This window comes from Notamacropus eugenii, chromosome 6 (assembly GCF_028372415.1).
Source record: "Notamacropus eugenii isolate mMacEug1 chromosome 6, mMacEug1.pri_v2, whole genome shotgun sequence".
Classification (NCBI taxonomy): domain Eukaryota; kingdom Metazoa; phylum Chordata; class Mammalia; order Diprotodontia; family Macropodidae; genus Notamacropus; species Notamacropus eugenii.
The window spans coordinates 113,640,469-113,658,886 of NC_092877.1; positions in this window are offsets into that span (position 1 = coordinate 113,640,469).

Below are 18,418 nucleotides of genomic sequence, written 5' to 3' on the forward strand. Positions count from 1 at the left end.
TTTACTAGGATTAACTTTTTTTCTCCTTTGGCAAGGTAATTGGGGTTAAGTGACTTGCCTAGGATCACACAGCTAGTTAAGTGTTAAGTGCCTGAGATCATATTTGAACTCAGGCCCTCCTTATTCCAGGACCAACAGTCTATCCACTGTGCCATCTAGCTGCTGCTAAGATTAACTTTTAACGGTAAATGAAAACCTTCCTATAGTGGCATCCCTGCTTGAATACACATGAAAATTACCTCTTTGATTAGACACAAAACCTTACTAGATTTTTTAACCAAGATATTTCAAGCATTTGGAATATCTTACTAACCAATTTTAGCCTATTCGCAAGAGATTCTATGCAAGCTTAAATATGTATTAGAGATCCTTTCACCCCAGACAGATGAATAAACAAAGCCTTTACTTATGTTCATGTGTTTGACTAACCGGTTTAGTAACTACGCATATCTATATATAATATGTATAAGGGTGTCATCCTTAAGAGTCCAAGACCTTAAAACAAAATAAAGGAAGCACTGAGGTGTTGAACTGTAAGCTTGGAGAAGTCTTTATTAGGTGCAAATTAGTTCCTTGAATGAATCAGAAAGGAATTAAAAACAATAGAGAATGAGAAGCTATATTTCAAGGTGGCTTTTAAAATTAAGTTCACTTAAAATTAAGTCCAGGAGATTCAAAGTGGTTCCTAGCTTCTCATGGGCCAAGTAGAAGACACCCAGAGCTGGGCAATGGGAAACTGAAAATAAGCAATAACCCCCTGCCTCTTCCACCCTTCCCCCAAGGGAAAAAAACAAAAAAACAAAAACATGGAAACATGGACTTGGGAGAGAAGAAATTCAGATAGAAGCCACTATCATAAAGAAAGGAGCCAGGACTCCAGAACTGAGAATGACTGGTTTGAAGAAGTGTATTAGGACAGAGATAGTATGACTGACTTTTTCCTCCTTATTGCTATTACAGAGTCTGAGGTGATAATCCTGTACCTCTACGAGAGTTCTTTTATTGAGAATTTGAAAACTTTGCCTCTGGTAACAGGGAAGAAATTTGTTTATCTTTATTTGTTTTAAATATTATCTTTATCATTATAAACAGTGGCAACCACTAGCAATTGTGATAAAGGTTGTACTTATTGTACAGTTGTGAAGAAACAACTGAGGGAGCTGGGAACAACCCAGAGAAGAGACAGAGACAGATAAATTGTTGCAAAGTTTTACCAGAAGTGTTGTTTCTGACTGGGGGCTCAGAGCTATGAAAAAGATAGAGACAGATGTTTTGATTCTACTTCTCAGAGTGAAAAAAGAATATATAGCTCAGAAAAATTCATGCTGGATAATGTCAGTAGTAAGACAAAGAATAAAGAGCAGTGGCTGAACAACTCTTAACCACCAACTATCCCATTAACACTACTATTTATGTGTGTATGCATGCATTCTCTCTATATGCATATGTATATAGTGATATAATATTATCAGAAGGCTTTGAACTTTTAACTCTGTTGAATTAGATGTCCCTGGTGGCCACCTATAATCTCTGTATACTGAGTTATTTTTAGCAAAGACCAATATTCACATCATGACATAATATTCACATTATGATGTAGATATTCACATTATGACATCAATATTCACATTATGACAGTATTCACAATATGATTAGGATCTCTGAATCCCTTGACTTTTGAAAGCTACTGTGTCCCAGGAATCCATCTGTAAACACTCCTCCCAACTCTTTAGTTTTACATAACAACATTCTTGGCATGTTTGTACCTATTCCTAGAGAGGGGGCTGGTTATTCCATGCCTTGCTGGGAGGCATCCTTTCATAGATACTGAAAGGAACTCAGTCCCCTGGAAAAACACCCTCCTTGAGATGGCTCAGCCACCTGCAGCCAGAATGGGTATAAAAATCCCTCAACAGTTATGACCATTTTCAGAGAAAGGAAAGGCTTAAAACTGTGTATGACTGTACCCACTTCCTGTGAATATGATCATGTAACTTTGCTATTTCTGTCACTGTCACTTGTTCCCTGCTCTGTCACTGCTGATTGCATCTAATCTATACACCCAATCTGCCATTAAACTCCTTGCTCAGCTCCAAGTCCACTGTACTTTTCATTTCATGGGAATCTTGAACCTTATCCAAACATTTCCTGGACATAAATATATGTATAATACATACATATACATATATGTATACACATGTATACACACATGCCTATATATTCACACACATATTTTTACATTTGCTAGACCTGCAATTTTGTCTACCAAAGAGTAGCATTTTCTCTTCATCTTCTTAGATACCTAGGAAACTAAGAAGTTAAATAACTTGCCAAGGTATTGCAGCCAGTTTGTATCAGAAATGGGACTTTAACCTGGGTCTTCTTGACTCTGAAGGCAACCTTCTTTCATCTATGCCATATGTTCTGCAGCCATTTGATTAGAAAGGGCATACTATTTGGCAGGACCAACAAAATATTACCTTCTTCAGAGTTTTCGATAATTTTGGGTCTGTAAAGTTCTATGCTTCTTGGTTATTATGTTTATAAGGATATGGCTTTGCTTTTCAGAAGTCTAATAGCAAATGCTATTTTCTCACTCTGAGGAATATCAGTGAATTGCTATAGAGTATATACATGCATACATATATGCACATATGCATATGTTTATATATATGCATATGTCTATATTAATAATTAAGGCTTTTATCCCCTTGCTAGGATCCTTTTCTCCTATAGAATATGAGTAAACATTTAACATATAGAATACCAAAGGGAGAAAACCTATAAAGACTTATGGATATCGTTTGATTCCTCTATTGAGAATAAACAAAATCCATTCTCCTGGCATTTGCTGAACAGTTGGCATATATCCCATAAATGTTCAATATACTTTATTTTTGCTTTTAGCCCTAAAATCAGCCAAGAGGATCTTCTCATCTTTTCATAATAATTTCATAAATGAAATGTCTTTTGGAGCTCTGATAGCCCCATAACCCCTATGCTCATAGACATGACCCTTCATATCCCCCTTGTTAGTCAACCTTGAATAAAGTAGGGAACATTCCACTTTCATACTTTTATCCCCCAAAGCCATCCTCAGTATAAGGATATAGATCCATTACTTATCTTATATACTTAAAAGTAAATTATCTTTGCTGGGTAAGAACTCTCCTTGACTAAATCCATCAAAACTAAGTATTTATCAGATCCTGTGTACCCCCTCTGTCTTCTATAATACCACTATGCTTCAGCTACTATGCCTAAGTTCTGGGGATACAAATGGAAGTAAAAGGAAAGACATTTATTGCCCTTAAAGAATTCACATGCTAACAATGGTAAATGTGTCAGGGCATAGTGGCAAAATTATCATTCTCTCTGACCCTGCAGTTCTCTTCTCACATTGATGAGTTCCTCCAGAAATTTCTGTTTTAAGGAATGGTTCTGACCAACAATAATACTGTACTTTCTGGACTTTGCTCATATACTTTAATTGCCTTTTCTTCCACCTCTGTGGTCCTCTTTTCTCATTGACAAAATTCTCCCAGAACCACTATTTGGAGGAAGGATTAAGCCCTGCCATCTTTCATTATCTAGACCAGGGATAGGAAACCTGGGGCTTCAAAGCCACATGTGGCCTTCTAGGTCCTTGGGTGTGGCCTTTTGACAGAGTCCAAGTTGTACGGAACAAATCCTTTTATTAAGGGTATTTGTTCTATGAAGCTTGGATTCAGTCAAAGGGCCACACTTGAGGACCTAGAGGGCCACATGTGGCTTGAAGCTGCAGGTTCCCCAGCGCTGATCTAGGCTGATGATATAAATGCATCAGTCTACTGGAGAACTGAGGAAAGTCCTGAGGAAAGATCTAGTCTTTCCCAAAATTCCTTTCCTAGTGCCTGTGTGTTCACTCACACAATCTTTTATTTCCTTCCCTCAATGTTTCTAGTAACCTGAATTTTGCCTTAACCACAAAAAGGCCAGCAGTTAACTAGGAATAAATATAAATTTAAGTACAAAGTCCCCATAGCTGGTGGCTTAGAGCAACTGTGAATGAATTCATAGTGTTCAGTGTAAAATAAACTCCCTAAAGATGCAGAAGAGAGAATCATGTGGACCTTAAGAGTCATTATATGGGCCCTAGGCGTAAAAAGATCTAATTTTGTAATAGACTGTATTCAAAGTTCCCAAAGTATAGCTCTAGAAGCAGGAATAACAGATAACACGTTGCTCCCCCTTAAACATTACTCCTCAATAGGAAGGAACATCTCTGACACATAGCAGAGATATGGGACCTTTCCCAAAGAAAAGGGAAAGCTGGATAAACCACCATCTTTGCAACAGCAATACCACCTGCTCAGAGGCAGCTAGGTGGTACAGTGGATAGAGCAGCAGTGCAGGAGTCAGGAGGATCTGAGTTCAAATCTCACCTCAGACACTTGACACTCACTAGCTGTGTGACCTTAGGCAAGTCACTTAACCCCTATTGCCTCATCCTGGGTCATCTTCAGCCATCCTGATGAATATCTGGTCACTGGATTCAGATGGCTCTGGAGGAGAAGTGAGGCTGGTGGCCTGCACAGCCCTCCCTCACTCAAAACAAAGTCAAGTGCAAGTCATGTCATTATTTCTCTGATGGCATGGTCTTCTTTGGCAGCGAAGGACAAACACATACCACCCCCTTAATCTTGATGCAGATTTGTAGCCTAGAAGCAATCTGCTCTTTCTGAAAGTGACTGTAAAGAAAATCCTTTATAAAGTCTCCTTTGGATACATAAATTTTGTGTATCAGTTTCCTTTTTCCCCACATAAGCACTTGTGTGTCAAATTAAAGAAATAAAATACATGGGAAAAATTCACCTTCTCTTTCTCATTTTAAATTCATCATATTACCGCAGGAGTTCTATTGTACACCAGTACACATATGTGCCTGTTTTAATTTATAGTTTTAGTGAGTTGCCTGAGACATTAAGGATTTTAAGTCCTCTAGGTAATACAAACTGGCTGTTACACACTGAGCAAGAGACTGAAACTCTCAGTGGCCCAGGCAACAATTTGAGACAAGTTGCAGAACAGTTGTTGATCTGTATTAGTAAAAGAAATTTCCTTACAGGGAAGGATACTACATACCAGGGAAGGTTCTACATACCAGTAAAAATCACAGATTTGAAACCAAATAAAGTAGTTAAAGGCCTTTCCAAGGAGGAATGTTCCCTGAAGAGACCTGGGACAAGCTTCTGGTAAAGATAACAGTAGGGATGCTTCCAAACAAACTCAGACCCCTCGAAAAACACCTAATAATGATTAAGAAATTGTAGCAAATGAAATACATGATCAACTAACTAAAAAATGAATGAAAAGGAATGCCAACTACACTAATCCCCATGGGAGAAAAAATACAAACCAACAAATGATTCCACTCCCACAAGACACTAAGCCAGTAACAAGATAGAATGACCTCAAGGCCATAAACATCAGCATTGGATTCATCTTCATCTTGTACTGTATAACTAATGGCCATAATTGCCTGACTGAGGACCACTTTTGATTGGAACTACCCAGCTGCAGAGGGCATGATCAATCTGATGTCAATCCCAGTTGGATTGGCATCTAGGTAAAAGGTAGAAAAACTATTTATTATTTTCTAGGTTTGTCCAGCAAAGATCTGAAGGCTCTGCTTGACCTTCTACTCCTAACTCAGGTATTTTGCTGAAGGATTGACTTGATTAAAACTTTAGCAATTGCAGAGCTAAGAGTTCAGAAGAAACAGGAGACCTTCACTGTCCGTCCCTACTAGAGATACTGAAAAGTGAATGAATGAAAAAATAATTTATGACACTTACTATGTGCCATGTACTGCTCTAAATGCCAGAGATGCAAATAACAAAGTTCCTGTCATCAAGGAGTAAGGAGAGACAAGAAAAAAGGAAGTGCTGGCCAGGTGTCAGAGGTGACTCAATGCCAGCCTCCTGCATGCATTCATTGAACATTTAACAAAAGGTTTTCTTTGCCCCAACAGCACAAGGAAATGCAACAAGGATAGAGGAGCACTTAAGGCCTTATTGATACAATCTCTCTTGTCTCCATATCGAATCAGCTATCAAATATGAAGGGCCCTGATTTCACATATATATAGTTTTTTTATGCCATTAGTTGACTAGGAAACTGCATTCTGTGGGCAGTTTTTTTTTTTGCCTTTTAGGGAAAACTGATCCCTGTTGGTGAATATACCTATAGGTAAACATTTACACATCCCATCCAGATACAGTGACAGAGTTAGTTTGCTCATGGTTTATGGTTCCAGGACTTGGGGAGAGGGGGAAGGCCACTAGGATATAGAAAAGGTAACTAGAGTTGAGTGAGGCAGCACATGACTTTACTGCTGTATTTCTGAAACAGTGAGAACAGTCACTTATCAGAATAGTATTTATAGGCAGGCCTCGTTGTATAGGAATACCATGTGGCTTCACCTCTTACAACCAGAATCAATATTGAGATTTGATGGTTGTCAGGTAGTCAGGGAACATGCATCTTTCTACAAAAGCAAACACCCAGACATACACGGGGGTGCTGCTATCACAGGTTCTTAGATATGCATTTCCAAAAGGAAAGGCAAGTTTTGAGGGGTCAATAATCTCCTTTAATCAAGCACATATATCATTCACTTAGTTCAGGGGAAAAAGTCAGCACCCTGAACTTCAGAGAAAATACAAAGAAATCAAAATCAACAGGCATGCTTCCAATTGTCTGACACAACGAATATATACGTCATAGATCATCAGACAGATCCAACTGCCTGACCATGATATATACATACATAGTTACCAGAGAGGGAAGCATCAACAACTGAGTTTTCAAGGCCAAGGGCTGCATAGTGACTGCCCATAGTTTCATCTGGCCAAACAAACACTTCTAATCAGTAAGCCCCAAAGTAAAACCACACTTCAGAGTCCTTATACACTTTTCAGAGCCAGAGTGCCCTTGAGAATCAGTGCCTCATTAACAGAAGGTGTGCATCTTCCTACAAATCTTCCCATGCCCATTAATGGGTGGAGAAGATCTTCTTTAATCACATTAAAATAATTAACAGTATATAACATATATGTGTGTGTGTGTGTGTATATATGCATATATATATATATATATACACACATATATATCTTTATATACTACTTCTAGTTAAAGAAATTCTTCTTTCTGTACTTTACTCCTAGTAAAGTCTCTTGGTTGATAAAGGCAAGATTCAGTCAGAGGCACTTGATTATACTAAAACAAAAACAGCAAAAGATTCTACTTTGCTTGCTATCACAGCATCCTTGATATACTGTGTACATTAACTGAGTCATATATTTTAATAAACCCTATAGTTAGGCCAAGTGGATAACAGGCTTTGTTTCCGTACCTTGAAATGCCAGACTGTCCAGTGGATTATACCATGATAAACACAAGTGATATATATTTAGACTGTCATCTTAGTTATGTGGGTTTTTAGTCATACTAAAGGCTGGACACTGGGTAAACAGTTAAGAATGCCAGTGAAAAAGTTCTAATGTTTGGTTCTTTGGGGACAAATGACTCTTGAAATGATTTCTTCTAATGAAGTATGATTAAAAAAAAGTCTCTCATTAAGGCAAAAGAGTTTATTATAAATAAAGAGTGAAGATTAAAAGGGAAATTCTGAAATTCTGGTGTTAATGAAATAAAACATGATTTAATCTTCAAAAAAAAGTATTAAACATAGGGTTTAGGCAAAAATATATTGACTTTTAGTAGTACAGGAAAAAGTTTTTAGAACAGATCTATCTGGATGTAGGATAATTAGAAAATTTAAGGGAAAAAAAATTAGTAACACCTATCTACCACAGGCATTTTATCTTTGATCACATGATGGCTGTTATAAAAGTCTAAGTTCTAGAAAATAAACTTGTTGATCAAAAAATAGTACCAGTTCCCCTTATAGTGTGACCTATGAGTTGGACAACATCTGGCAGAGCTTATAGTGGGTTAAAGGGTGCTGAACAAAGTGATCATGTCCATCACTCCAACTGTTCCTGAATTCCTCAAGATCATAGATTAAGTAGACCAGGTACAGGGTGGGTGGTATGGGGATATTTACCTCACAAATGTTTTTAATCTCCATTCCTATTGTTTCAAGGGAGAAAAAAAAGCAATTTTTTTTTTCATACGGGAAAGAGTCCATTACACCTTCACTTTCCAGGCTACCTAACCTCCTTTTTCTGCCATGCTACAATGTACAGGGCCCTGAAAAAGGCTTTCCTGATGGAATTGTTGTACATTTCACTGATGACATTTGGATGATGACATCATCCAAATGAACTGGATGAGGATACAGGGGCTAAGGCTTTTCCACATGTTGGTCCAAAAGAGGTACAAGGTGTGGGAAGTCAGTCATAAGAAAATTAAAGTTCTAGCCCAGTTAGGTTGGGGGAGAATACAGTGGACAAAGCCTAGCAGATTCCAGGTACAATGCAGAATAAACTAATGATGGCTTTCCCAATTTCTAAGAAGGAAGCCCAGAACCTTTTGGGATGTTTCAGGTATTGTAGAACATACATTTCTTATTTGGGTATCCTGATGACCCTCATTTACCAAGTCACTCGCAGGTCTGCTTCTTTCAAGTGGGACCCAGAAAAAGCTCCAACACTAGAAGATGTAAAGCAGCCTATCCAGCTATCTCTCCCCTTGGGTATTGGGACCCAATTGGGTCCATGTTTTTGGAGATCTCTGTCCATAAAGACTAGGAGGAGTGGAGATTTTGGCAGGCATCAAGAGATGGTCAGAATAAATAACTATTAGACTTTTGTAACTTCAAGTTTTCCAAAGAAGTCACTCACTTGACCATTTTTTTGACTATGCCCTACTTACTACTGAATTGTATGACATTCTATTTGACACAGATTATTCTTTGTTCAGAGTTACCTATTTTGATTTGAATGGTACAGGATGTTCCCTCTAACAAGATGGGTAGGCACAGGAAGCATGTCTTGTTAAATGGAAATGGTATATTTAAAATCCCATTTTCATGGGTCCCTTTGGTGTAATTGTCCTTAACGTCAAGTCAGGTCAAGTCGACAAGCATTTATTAATTGTCAACTGAGGCTTCTAGTATAGGCCCTGGAATACTGGTTCCTGTATTGGTCTAATGGACTCCCAACTATAAGGACCTGGCCTCTGAGGGACACTATTTTGCTTGTCTTACTTTGTTTTGCTTAGGCTTCTGATATAAAAGAATAATATTCAAATAGACTTCAGTGGCCACTAATCTGGGTAACATTAGAGAATGAGAGGAGCTAGAAATTCTTCCTGTAGGATCTATATGATTGATATGTGTGAGAACATTAAAGGATGGGGTGGAAGAGATCTTCATCTACACTAATTCCCTTGACGGTTCTTCATGGGTATTCATTAGTTGACTTACTGCTGGAGAAGAGTTGGGGCTGGCAGTTGCCAAGGGGAAGAAACTATGCCCTAGGATGGTATAATCAGTCCCTCTACATTTAGACAAAGCTCTGAGGTGCTGCAGTAGATAGAGCACTAGACCAGAGTCAGTAACTCCTGCATTCAAATCCAGAAATTTTATTAGCTATATGATTCTGAGCAAGTCACTTAAGTCCTTTTGGACTCCGTTTCCTCATCTGAAAATGCAATAGCACAGTAGGGTTCTTGTAATGATCAGAGGAGAAAATTATAAAGCACTTAGCACATAGTAAGTGCTACATAAATGCAAATGATCTTTGTTTATTATTATTAATTTAATGTCTCTTCACTTTAAGGCTCTGGAATCAGGATGGTGAAAGGACTTGAATTCATGATGTAAGTGCATTAGTTGAGGCACATAGGGATGTTAGCCTGGAGAAGAAACAAATTAGAAAGGGATAGGAGCACTTTCTTCAAATATTTGTCATATTCAGCAGGATTTAGACTTGTTCTGTTTGACTCTGGTAGCCAGAAGTAGGATCAATGAGTTAAAGTTAGAGTAAAGCAGAGTCTGATTCAACCTAAGGGAAAATTTCCTAGGAATTAGAGATCGCCAAAAATGGAGCCTTTATGACACTGAAAATCTTCAAGCAGAGTGTGGGTGTTTGCTTGCCCAGAAAGTTGAGAGGTGCTTTATGCTTTGGATATAGGTTGATGACTTGACTGACTTTCCTTCCAACTCTGGAATCCCATGATTCTTTGGTAACATATAAGACTTGACTCATAATGTCTGAAAGGCTATAGTTCCTGGAAGCATGGGCATTTTTTAGTTTAAGTAGAGCAATTAAGTTCATACAAGCCACAAGTTCTACAAGCTAGGTAGAGATGGGGTGTTATCTGGCTATATACTACCCTAATTCTCCTTTGTAGTCACAGGGAAAACAGCACCTTCTGCCACTGCACTGGATGCCATATGATACCGAGGATGGATAAATAGTTTTGAATGGCCTTTGTGTTGGCTTTATAAGGTTAATTATATTGTAAGCACAGTGTGTGGCACATACTTGGAACCTGATGCTTGCTGATTAATTAATTTACTTTATATTAGGATTCAAATAACCATATCAATATTATCTCACAATAATATTTGATAAACTGTAAACATAATCAGGGTTCTAAAATATTGTCTAAACAGAAAAAAACTTGATTACAAATGGCAGAAGCAAGGTCAATAGATAAAGGGAAAGATTTTAACCCAAATTCACTGAAAAAGAGATATATTTTGTTATATTTTTTCCTCGTCTGATATTCTAACAGCATTCAGTTTTCCAAAAGAAGAGAAAGAAAGATAAAGGGAGGGAGCAAGAATAGTGGTTGGCAGAGGAAAAAGGTAAGATAGATGGCATGAAGAGATAGCAGACAAGACTCAGGACCCACGGAGCTGGGGGACTTAACAATGAGTAATTAACCTGATCACTTACTCCCCTTTTATGTGAAGTAGTATTTCTCCAATGCAATAGATAAATTGAATGTGACAGTACTTAGCTTTCAAGTGAAGCATTTTAATCACCTTCATTTCTACCAATAAAGAAAGATTAAATCATGCATACTTATGATTTCTTATAGGTTGCAATATTTCAAGTTATGGTATGGTTCCTTTTGAATCTAAGTTAGTCCCTGAAGAATGTGGCACTCACATATAACTGAAAATTTTGGCCATCAAAGGCCAAACACTTATTACTCTATAACACTATATGTGTGTGTGTGTGTGTGTGTGTGTGTGTGTGTGTGTGTGTGTGTGTGTAGGTGTTTCCTTCTCCCCTTCCCCAAACCTCCTATTGGAGACAGTAAAGCTCTGACTCTTGAAGAACCACAGCACGAAAGTCACAATGAAATTTCTTCTAAATCAACACAGCTAACTCAAGTTAAATATCAGTTTTTGGTGACTTTCTCATGACTGTTTATCAGCTTCTTAACTCCCAAATGATTGCTTAATTAATTGCTTCTTCAATAGCTCATTCTGTGCCAGGTTTCTTTCTGGAGAGCATTGTTGTGCTGCCATATGTCAGAAAGACAGTCTAAGGTTCTTTTCCTATTGAATGTGGCTAGGCATCATTTAAGTATGTTACCTTGATGACGATGACATCATTCAGGTACTTGGCCTACATGGAACTAGCACCATCTCTCTTATTTCATTTTAATGAGTCCCCATGGCTTTGAGGCTATAAACTAAAATACCATTGCCATCTCCTCCAGCAATCTCAAACTTAATTATTCCACTCCAGGAAGCTGTCTGATGGCCCTGCAGAGACCTGCTTTGAAACTAAAATGCAATCTTTTATTGTGTGACAAAATTACCTTTGTTTCAGGTTTTTTTTCATGTATTTACAAACAGCATGCAAAAGCACTTCTCAGCACAACATAATGGATGATTACTACAAATCTGATTTTCACATTTAGATAGATGCATTTGTTGGAGGACTCTTTATATTTTCATATGTAACCATCTTGACTTTTAAAAGACTCTTTTATATATGGGGCACTGTGGGTAATTTGGTATAAATTGTCAGTATAGCTGACTCCCATCTTTTTCCATCCTAAGTTTTGATATTATTTATTAAGTTTTACCCCTTAGATGACATATCTTATATGCCTGTCACTACCAATATTTTTTTGGTGACTTTGGGCAGATTTGGTTCTCTAATACTGAAAAACTAAGCAGTATTGCAGAAAGCAGAATAAACAGAGGGAAACAGAGAAAGACAGGCATCACATTTTCTCCATATATTGCCATTTTGAATATACAGTCATAGGACCGTTTTCTTTGAGTAAAAATGCTAATAACTCTTTGTGGAACACTCGAAAGAATTTGTTTTTGTGTAATCTCAGAACTGCTTGACTTTTTGAGCTGAGTGATGAAAGTTAGAATTTACTTCTGAGAGTTTTAGTCAAAATTAGTATATGAAAATAGCAATAGGTAGTGATAGCAGTATTATATGAATGAAACAGGTAGATTTTGTCTCTTTATTCTCTTTGTACTGATATGTCATAGAGAGCGATTTTCTTTCCTGTGGCTTACATTTTATAAAGACTCATGACACAAGTATGCACTATTTCTCATTAATAACATTTTCTAGCTGTTAGAGGTTTCTCAGATTTTGACAAAAGGCAGGGAGAGTTTACTTTACTTTATATAAGCAGATTGTTTTAATTTATTTGTCTTTAGTTCAATACTGTCAGGTCTCCAGGAACTGAAATCAATGGGAATTAGTATGTTCAAGTCAAGAGGTGCTTCCTGAAAGTATGAGTTAAAAACAGAGGCCACCACAGTATACAGACTTTTTAGACATTCCACTCAGCTCTCATGTGGTTGGGTTGTTTACTTACCCAGACTATAGCTCCTCACAAAACAAAAATTAGATTTTCCTCATTTTGTTCTTGTGATACTGCTGAACTTAACAACTGTGGAATTGAGAGAGAAGGCCAGACTTGTGCACAGATAATATTTGAAAATGCAGACAGAACAAGGTAGAATCCATTGTTTATTTTGGGTCTGAAAGATTGTGGAGGAAAAGAGATTGAATTTAAACACACAGAAAACCCCAAGCATTCTTCTAAAACTCATTTTAGTTTATACTCCCTGAACAAACTAAACACTAAGTGAAGTTCTGTCTTAGGCTCAGTCACCACTCTTAAATTATTAGAGTAAGTTTAGAGAACATGCCTGGTGACTCTTAACAGAACTTACTGTTGAAAGTTTACAGTAAGTTTACTTTTATATAAAAAAAAGCTCAATATCTGCCTTGTATCGAAACATTATATATGTATATGCAGAGTCAATTAGGTGGCACAGTGGATACAACATTGACCCTGGAGTCAAGAGGACCTGAATTCTAGTTTGGCCTCTGACACTGGACACTTACTAGCTGTGTGACCCCGGGCAAGTCACTTAGTTCAGATTGCCACCATACACACACACACACATACACACACGTATATATACATATATACACATACACCCATGTATTCATATATGCATATATACACATATATAAAAATTCAAAATGTACTCATGCATCATATGCTTGATACTATTTAAAACATACGTATAAATATATGGTACACAAGAAAAGGGCAAGTCCCTTTGAGAAACAAAAAGAAGGAAGGAAAGATAAGGAACAAGGAAAGAAAGGACGAGAAGAAATTAGATGTGAGCTTTAGATCTGGAGCAAAAGTCATCTATACGTTATTTATCTGGGAAAAGGAAGGGAATAAGCTCTTTATAGCATTTACTACGTGCCAGGCGTGGCACTAAGTGCTTTTACAAATTGTCTCCCTTGATCCTCACAACAACCCTTCAAGGTAGATGTTATTATTGTCCCTATTTTAGTTGAGGAAACTGAAACCACCAGTGGTTAGGTAACTTGCCCAGGATCACATAGCTGATAAGTGTCTGTTAATTTAAACTCAAGTCTTCCTGACTCGGAGCCCAGCTTACCTTGAGCTGCTCTAAGTACTATACCACCAATTGCACCATCTTACCTTTCTCTCTTTTACTCAGGAAGACCTGAGTTCCAATTTCTCCTTAGTCACTTAATAGCTGTGTGACCCTGGGCAAGTCTGGTAATTTCCCCTACTTCTTACTTCTCACATCCAAACAGTTAATTGTCTCCCTTTCCTCCAAGTCATCCTTCACATTATTGTCAGACATTTTCCATACAGATAGATTTAGTCAGCTCACACCTAAATTCAGAATTCTTCTTTAGATCCATACTGCTATTAGATAATGTTTGAGAGTCTACTCTATGTGTCTCGTGCTTCAGCCATGCTGGACTACTTACTCTTTGTCCTCTGGATGAACCTTGTACTATTATGGTTCATGGTAGTCCCTATGTCCCAAATGCTTTCTCTACCTCTCCACCTGTTGAAATCAGATTAGAAAATATTTAGAAAATAGATTCAGCAAAGCAGTGATTTAAGTTTTTTTGTATCTAAGTGTTATAGTTTAAAAATCTTATTTTTTAATGTAAGGCAATAGGTGATTAGTGGTTAGCACATAGCTCATGTTTAATACAAATCATATTTCCTAAGATTATGTGATAAATTCTCAGAGAGGACACTGTCCATTCATGGAATAAGTTTACTAGCTGATGCTTGTTGTGGTGGTTGTGTGGTGGTTTGTCCTTCATTCTCGAAGAGGACTGTGATGTCAAAATGATGACATGACTTGTGGTTGACGTTGATTTCAATGAGGGAGAGCTGTGCAAGGTCATCAACCTCACTTTCTTGTCCTGAGCCATCTGGACATTCATCAGGATGGCTGGAGATGGCCCAGGATGCAATGTGAGACCCTGGTCCTTTCAAGCTTAAATCACTTTGAGTGAGATACATCCATTCAATAAGTAGGCTTCTTTAAGTTACCCAAGGTATGGTCCCTTTAATAAACAAACATCAAACTGGGAGGGCCAATCCAATCACATTCTAGAAGGTCCATCAGTGGAAGCAACCAAATTGCTACTCAAGTTTCTAGGAGAAATCATTCATCTTCTAGGGCAGAGGTAGAGAACCTCAAGAACACATGTGGACCTCTAGGTCTTCAAGTGAGGCCTTTGACTGAATCCAAACTTCACATAACAAATCATCTTAATAAAAGAATTTATTCTGTAAAACTTGGACTCAGTCAAAAGGCTGCACCCAATGACCCATAAGAAAAGCCTCTTCATGATTCAGCCATAGTTTTAGTAATGGTGAAGTTAAGCTTATAAACTACCATAGATTTTGCTTCTATAAATTTTAATGTTATCTAAAAGGCCTCAGTCTGAATAGGTCCTTTGCTATTATACCTCATGTGTATTCAGAAGGGATGGATTTACTAACAGAACAAACTCTGGCTTGGATTAATAAAGGAATATGGTTAGGAGTAGGTAAGAGTATCAATCAGTCTAGAGACAAAGCAAAAGCACTGGGTAAGGACATTTGTTATTTCATTCTACATATTTTAATATTTTTCTTTTTCTACTTCATCACACACTGAGACTGCTCACGTTTATTTATTTTTTAAATGAAAAGTGCTGAATTGTAATGATGGCTGAAAAAGGTTTGAAGAGAAACTATGTATTTCTACCTTTTTATCTTACTGAATATTTAATTTGGAGATATTCCCTGGGAAAGGTTCACTGAAATGAAAAGAAGCAAGCTCAGGGATGAAACATGTCAGCGAGAGGAAGCAACATTTTCACTCAGCTTCCTAGTTCATATTTTTTAGATCGAAAATGACAGAAATGCATTTTCATTCACTTGGTCACAGTTTCTTGACTTATGTGACCTATATTGGTGCTCTCACTTCAGTTATAAATATCCAAGCATGGTGTTTTCAGTAGCTGTTGAGAAAGCTACAATGCCACAGCCTGGACAAACATGGCTTCCATATTGCCAGTGTGAGCTGAGTGGTCTTGGCTTTCAGAGGTGGGACAGTTACCATTCCCTCAGGCTTGTCTTTTGTAAATGTGGCTAATGTGCTGAAAATGTGAGAGTATTTTTCCTACCCCTTTCAAAGATATACAGATTTTGTGAGTACATAAAAAATCTTGTGTTGCCCCTAGGGCTCTTGACCCAGCCACACTTGGGCCTAGGAAACTTACTTTTTATAAAAAGTGAGAAAAATAGCAAGTATTTCTAAATAGTTTCTAGGTTGTATAATCTGTGATGCCAGTTTTATTATTCAACACTCTTGAAAAGTGCAAATTAAATAAACCCAACAAAATCAAAGCACTGCAGGCCAATGTGAGAGTTTCAGAAAGGGAGAGAGCAGCCATCACCCTGTGAAATTGTTATGGAAGAAGACACTGAGGGAGAATGGGAAAGTTGATTGAAGCAAAGCTCCGCATGCCTAAATTTTCAAAAGAAAATATTAGAAAACACATTGTGGATAACAAAACATTAGCTATTTCATTTTTAAGTCATTGACGGAAGATATATTTCATAAACAAGGAGAACATACAGCACAACAGTTTTCTTGGTTCTTTGAAAATGATTTCATTAAGTTGTAATTTCTTGTTTGACATAATGTGATTTCACTCCTCTTTACAGAATTCAAATGTATTATGCTCTATTTACATAGGAAAATTCTTGTAATATAAATAGAAAAACTTGACATCCTAAGATCATAAAAAAGAAACCTATCTCTTCACCTCCCCTCACCCTTATAAAATCTTTTAAGCAGAGAAATTGGAAACTAAATATTTCTGGGTTTACAAGTCAAATTATTTAAAACAAAAACTTGAATGTTGTGACATATGTTGGTGTATTCACTTCAGTTATTTTTAGGTATGTTGGTTTCAGAAGCTGTTGAAAGAACTACTATGCCAGAGCCTAGATGAACATGGTTTCCATATTGTCAACATGAGATGAATGGCCCCAGCTTTCAGAGGGGGGACAGTTAACATTTCCTCGAACTTGTGTTTTTGCAGATGTGATTAATACACCTTGAGAATGTGAGGGAATTTTTCTTAACTCTGTAAAAAATATATAGGCTTTATGAGTAAATTAAAAAACTTTCAACGGTGTATCCTTTGCTCCAGGTATACCACTACTAGATGTATACTGGAAAGAGATCAAAGAAAGAGGAAAAGGTATTTTATGTACAAAAAAAAAATATAGCGGTTCTTTTTGTGGTGTGAAAAACTGGAAAGTAATTGGATATTAAAAGATTGAAGAATACCTGATTAAGTTGTGATGTATAAATATGAATGGATTACGAAAGTAGGCTGCCCTGGGTCCTTCCACAAAATAAGAGTTCTGGGATTTCACAAACAGGGAGAAGGGAATGAGCTTTTGTGTTAGGTTGGTGGGTTCCTCCAAGTAGAGGGGGCCCCAGGTGCTGAAGAAAGTTCCAGGATAAGCCAGAACTAGAGAAGGCATGTTTTTGAAACCCATACAGTTAGAAATAATAATATCCCTGGATCAGTGTATTGACAACTTATCTCTGTAGAGACAGGGGTTTTGATGGGACATTGCTCTTGAAGTATAATTTGCTGTTCTGGAATGCACCTCATCTGGTAGATCATGTTTGGGATTGGAATGAAATGATATATATTCATAAAACGGTATGTGAGTTACTTGGGGCAAAGTAAAATAATTAAAATATTCTGTCAAATATAAAAACATAACTTTTAAAAACATCTTCAGAACTCCTTTAATTCTCAATATGCCTACCTTTTTTTACACTCACTTTTTTTACACAATTTGGCATTGAGTTCACGAGATCTTTGATACATCCCAAAGCAGCACTTTTAAATCATATTGGTTATTAGATGTACCTTTGATAAACAGTCTATTTTTCCAAGTCTAGTCTAAAAGATAGCCAATAGAGTTTTGATAAGGTTTAAATTAGGCAAGTTCCTGATCTACTGAACCATGCTTGTCTCCATCTTACTTCCCATTTACCCCTTTCACTTTTTGCTCACTCTCTGGTTTTCTCTACTTCCACACTGACTGCCTTGCCTGCTCGAGGATCACTGCTATGATGGGTCTTTACTCACTACTTACTTCATATCCTGCTGCCTGTTCTTTCTACTCCACTTCCACAACAGGTCCTTTGTCCATAATCTCCCATACCATTCTTTATTTTGTTTTCCCTTCTTAGAATATAAACTCCTTGAGAGTAGTCAAATGTCTTGCTTTCTTGTTTTTATTTCTCCAGCATCTGTTGCAGTTTTTAGAATACTGTAAATACTTAAGAAAAACTCTATTTCTTGGATTAATTCCTGTAATGATAATTTAAATGGGAAGATCTTTCCTATTCATTAATAGACCCATGTGACCTTCCTGGGTCACATAGAAGTTTGAATCACATGGAGTCTGTGGTGGGAGGAGTTTGTTGAATGAGTGAAACAGGAAGGGGTGGAAAAACAAGTGGCAGAGCTAGAGCAGAGCTGAGAGGAAATTGATCAGTATGCATGTTAAGTAAGCTTTTCAGGGAGACCTG